Genomic DNA, 6,000 nt, shown 5'->3' with positions numbered 1-6,000 from the left:
CAAAATTAAACACAGCAATAACAGTAATCAATAACGGTAATGATCAAAACAATATAACAACAATATATACCACAACCTTCACGTTTGATTTAATAGAATACAGAATCGATAGTAGGATGCACAAACGAATGATGTCACGCGAGTGTGTTCTGGAAACTTATATTCTTTCTTTTCTTGATATTCTTCACCATGTTGAAAATTTCTGACTTAAAATGTTAGACATGCAATTCTACTCTCAATTTGATAATTTGACATAAGCCAAGATTAGTATCAGTACGAAGGTCAGCTCATAACCTCGCTGTGGTAGCTGTACTGAAATTTGTTTCCACAACACAGGTAAATGAGAAGTTTATCTTACCACTTAAAGCTACAAAAATTTGCACACATGTTCTTTTACCACAAATTAACAAAATTTGTTATTTTGACCAATAAATAATAGTGACTTTATTCTCAAAAAGATCTGTTTTCTAACCGATAAATGAAACGACTTGTTTGAATTAAACTCAACACCTACGTATTAAACTCACCACCACAGTCTGTCAAAAGGCATGTTGCTGTGTCCGTTTATACTTGTTGTAGTTCACTTTATGTGTCATTGCTGAATGTAAACTGTTATGTTTTACACTTTAAAAACTAAAACTTTATTCAAGGACGTTTAGACAATAAAGACTTAATGACTATTAAAATGACTCCGCTTGATACGTCCGCTCGCACCGGTGGTTGGAGAGCCAGAGCACCGGACCAACGCTTCGGTCCCTCTTCGTACCCGTGCTCGAGCATGATCCTCGAGCAGGATCCTTCTCAACCCGATCGCGGCATCATCCGACGATGGCACTCATTGTCGGAGAGCCCGGGTTTATGGCTCTTCGTTGACTGCTCATCGTATGATCATATCACCACAACATCTCCCTCTTTTAAGATAACTGATAGTCATCAAACCTTCGCGGAACTCTTATACTTCTATAAGAGCGGCGAGGCGGTATCAGATCTTGTTCCGTTCGCGGCTGCTGATGGGTTGAAGGATCATCCGACGACTTCGACGTAGAGGGTTGGGATGACGATGGCATTGGTGGTATTCCTGGCTCGGAAGATGATGTAGGCACCGTCACATTTGGTGACGTAGACGGTGGCACGAACAATACTGGAGACGGTGATACAGACGAAGATGTAGCCGACGACACATGTGAGGATGAAGATGGTGCTGTAGCCTGCGTGAATGACGATGAGGCTGGAATGGGAATTGGTGTTGATTTTGCTGCAGATGCACATGCGTAGCAGGTTCGAACAAGTTCGGTGACTTCTCGATCCAAGCCTGGCCAGTAGACATAGCTTCTCGCTAACGCCTTCATTCGTTGAATCCCGGGATGCCCGACATGTAGTTGTTTAAGGCATCGTTGTCGAAGCTTATTGGGTATAACTACTCTTTCCCCAAACAAAAGACAGCCTCCCATCTCCGACAATGAATCCTTCCTGGCGTAGAAACTTGCGAATTCGCCATTGAATGTACAGTCACGTGGCCATCCTTCACGCGTATAATGCATCACTTTTCGCAAGATCGGATCGGACTTCGTAGCTCGTTCTACGTCTTTGGCATTTAGTGCACATGAGCTTAACGCATTGACGATGACTGATTGAATATCTTCCTCCAGATTAATACTCGCGATTTTTGTAAAATGTATGTTTTCTTTTCTTAAACACTTTATTAGTTCTTATCTGTATGATGGATAGCAGGCGAATGAAACGACTGACAGCTTCGCACGATGACAGTAGATCTGGCAGTGATGCCAAACTTAATTATTCGAAACCTTTTACATTTTGGGACGTATTATTTCCAACACCCCAACTCGGACCAAAACGTAAAATCAAAAATTTGGATTAAGTTCAAGAAGTATACATCCCTAAACCTACAATGATTAATGCCAATCTTGGCCCGCTTAAACCTTTCGTGAGACAATCAGCGAGATTGTCATTTGATGGAACATATTTCATTGTAATTAACCCTTGCTTCACAAGATCCCGTACAAAAGGAAGCTTACATCGATATGCTTTGTTCTTGGCCTAAATGCTTCCTTTTCTGTCATAATTAACGCACTTTGATTATCGCAGTATAGCTGAATGGTTGATATATCGCGGAACTGCTTTATAAAGCGTAACAACCATACCGCTTCCTTAGCCGCATGCCCAATCGCCACATATTCAGCTTCTGTACTCGACACGGCAACACATTGTTGACGCTTGCACGACCAAGCAACCGCACCTTCGGCCAACTTGAATACATAACCGGAGAAAGACCGACGCTCATCCTGTTCGTTTGCCCAGTCTGCATCTGCGTATCCATTTACAGTATCCTCCGATCCACGTCGGTATCCAATACTGTAATCGGTCGTCCCTTTCAAGTAGCGGAGAATCCTCTTCACTGCTGCCCAGTGTGTTTCATCGTGTTTATCGTTGAATCGGCTAACATTGCTGACTGCAAATGCTAGATCGGGTCTAGTACCTTGCACTAAAAACAATAGCGCGCCAACAGCTTCGCGATAAGGTATATCTTGCTGAGGTTCTGTATCCGATCTGGCGGTGAGTTTTTGACTTATGTCGCACGGTGATTTTACTGCATTTGCGTTCAGCATTCCAAAACGTGATAATACCTCCTCCGCGTATCGCTTTTGGTTGATGCGTATAAAATCTTTCTCATATTCGATCGTCATTCCTACGCATGTTTTCGCCTTTCCCATGTCTTTCATTTGATAGGCTTTCGTCAAACTAGACTTCAACTCATCTCGAATGTTAGCGTTTTTCCAAAAAATTAGGATATCGTCTACGTAGATAGCGATGACGAGACTGCTGTCTTGATTGTAATATACGCACGGATCCTCTGCTGATTTCTTCAGCCCGAAAGATTGTAGGGTTTTGTCTAAGCATGTGTTCCAACATCGTCCACTCTGCTTCAACCCGTACATAGCCTTCTTCAGCTTAAACACCTTTCCGGAACCATCATCATAACCGTCGGGTTGCTGGATGTAAATTTCTTCGTCTATAGTACCTTGAAGATAAGCCGATACAGCATCCATCTGATCAATACCCATATTTTTCTGCGCTGCTAAGGCTATCAATATACGAATCGATTCATAACGCACGACTGGAGCGAACGTTTCGTTGTAGTCAATTCCTTGTTGCTGACTGCAACCCTTGGCCACAAGCCTAGCCTTATGCCGCACGATCGTTCCATCTTCCGCACGCTTGCGTTTGAAGACCCACTTGGTTTTTAATGCCTTACGCCCTTGTGGAAGGTTAATCAATGTCCAAGATTCATTGGATTTGAAGGAATTTAATTCTTCTTTCATGGCATTATCCCAAAATATTGCATCATGTGCCTTCAATGCACTTTCTCGGTCTTCGGGATCTTCCGGTTCACAATCACGTGTGAAATAGGAAATAAAATCCTCTCGTAATACTGGACGACGTATACGTTGTGACCGCCTTGGCTCACTTTCAGGAGTCGTTATCGCGTCTTCGAAACATGGCTCCTCATCATCCGACGATGACTTCGGTGTTTCCGCTTTCTTTACCTCTGATACGTCCGGAACCCCAACTGAAGCTATTAGCTGTTCACAATCATCGGTCGTATCAACATAGAATTGTTTTTTGGGTACACTTTCAAAGAAACTAGCGTCTCTACTCACATATATTTTTCCATCCGTCTGGTTATAAAACCTGAAGTTTTTCTCTGTGAGCATGTATCCAACAAACAACATTTTGACGGATACTGGATCCCACTTAGTACGTTTTATCTTGGGGACATGGACCATTGCAGGTTCCCCAAATGTTCGCAATTTGGACAGGTCTGGCTTTCTGCCACTCCAAATCTCTTCAGGACAACGATCGCCCAAAGATCTATTGATCGATCGGTTAATGATATGAGCTGCATGATTTACTGCCTCGGCCCAAAGCTTCCGATCAACCCCGGAGTCAACAAGCAGGCATCGTGCTCGTTCGATGATCGTCCGATTCATTCTTTCGGATATACCATTTTGCTGAGGAGTATATGGCACTGTCGTTTCGTGTACGATTCCAAACTGTTTACATAGTTTAACCATTTCCGCATTCACGAACTCCCCCCCGTTGTCCGATCGAAGACGCTTTACTTTTGCTCCAGTCTGATTTTCCATTCTGACAATAAAGTCTCGTAATGCAGGGGCTAACGCTGATTTCTCGGTTAAAAACGAAACAAAAACCTTTCGAGAGAAATCATCCACAAAAACCGCAAAATATTTTGAACCACCCAATGACGAACTCATGGGACCACACAGATCTGTATGCACTAACTCAAGGATTCTTTTCGTCTTGATTGTCACCTTCTGATTCCTCGAAAAGCCTTTTCTAGCTTGCTTCCCCTTCGCACATGTTTCACAATTCGCGATCGTTTCTTTTGTGTCGGAAAATTTCACGTTATCATCAGCTTTCTCGATCTTTTTGAGACCGTCGTAACTTAAGTGTCCCATTTTGCGATGCCAATCAACCAGCGCATTTTTATCAGCCAACATACACAATACATGATTCGCATCTATTCTAAATGTTCCATTTGTCGAACTTGCTTCGATGATCAACTGTTCATCACGGTTCAAAACCTTGCAAACACCCTTTTCGACAACTATTTTGTGACCCGTACGCGATATAATATCAAGCGACATCAAATTCGCTTTCAATTCGGGTGCATACAAAACGTCTCTTAGCAAAAGTTTCTTCCCCTTCACGGAAAGCTCAACGTCACCACAACCTTCGACTTTCAACTTGCGGTTATCTGCAACAGTTATTCCTGGGCTGTCGATTTTCCGAAAATTGTTCAGTATTTCTCGTTTCGGAGTCATGTGCCTTGACGCTCCACTGTCTAAAAACCAATCATTAGGTGGAATCGCATACGAATTTGTTTAATTTTTAACCATGGCTTAAATCAAGCGATGGTCTATTTTAGCCGCTCGAATTTGGTATCGCGTACTGTTTCAATTCACCATGGTTAAATGTTAAACCATTGGATGCAATTTTGATACAAAGCCTACTTTGCGCTTTGATTACAAACAATTTTAAATGTTATTCTGAACGTTTTCAAATCAATTTTTTATAAGAAAAACAACTTCTTTGTTTTTCTTTATTGTTTAAAATTTTCTCTAGTTGTTTTCTTGGCATTGGTACATTTTCATTAACTACAAATGAAAAAATAACAACACGATATGGAAAACACAAACCTGTGAAATCTTTTACCTTGTGTAATTCGAATAAACATTGGCCATTCTGCCATTTGCTTCGATTTGTGTACAAGTGGTGGGAAATTTTACAATGGGAAATAATGCAAAATAAATCTTCTGCCACTAATTCATGCCACAGAAACTATTCTAGTGGATTTCCATATCGTAGAAAATTATATCGACTGATTCGTATCGAAGCAAGGCATTTGGCTCAACTGGAAACTGCATTCAAATTATAAGAAAATGCTAAAATATATAACGTACATATCTCTCAATTTTCCGTTTCCTCTTTTTTTTAGAAAAATTAAATGAAATACGCCATTTTTTGCCTTCGTTCATACAACCGGATATGGTTCGGTTCGCTGAAGACTGGGAATACCCTATTTGGTTTAGCCCCATAATCCAACCAACTCTGTTAAAAAAAAAAAACTCACGTGCTTTCGATATATATATAAAAATATTAAAAAGATGCACGTTGGCTAGTCCTATCCATAGTAACTTAGGTGTTAAATTGCCAAATGTTCTTTAAATACTCGTTTGCCCATCGGCGACCGGTATTTATTTGTGTTTTTACTTTTTTATTAATGCTATTTCATCCACTTCAATTTTAAAAATGTATATTCTTGTGTGTGTATTGATATTTCACAAAAATATCGACGTCCCTATTGATATTTTACAATAAAATATCTTGCGCGGAAGATTTGTTTATTAAACAACTACCCCAGACACATCATATAATAAACCATTGTCAACGCTGAAG

This window comes from Anopheles ziemanni, chromosome 2 (genome assembly GCF_943734765.1).
Source record: "Anopheles ziemanni chromosome 2, idAnoZiCoDA_A2_x.2, whole genome shotgun sequence".
Lineage (NCBI taxonomy): Eukaryota > Metazoa > Arthropoda > Insecta > Diptera > Culicidae > Anopheles > Anopheles ziemanni.
This window is presented reverse-complemented; position numbering follows the sequence as displayed.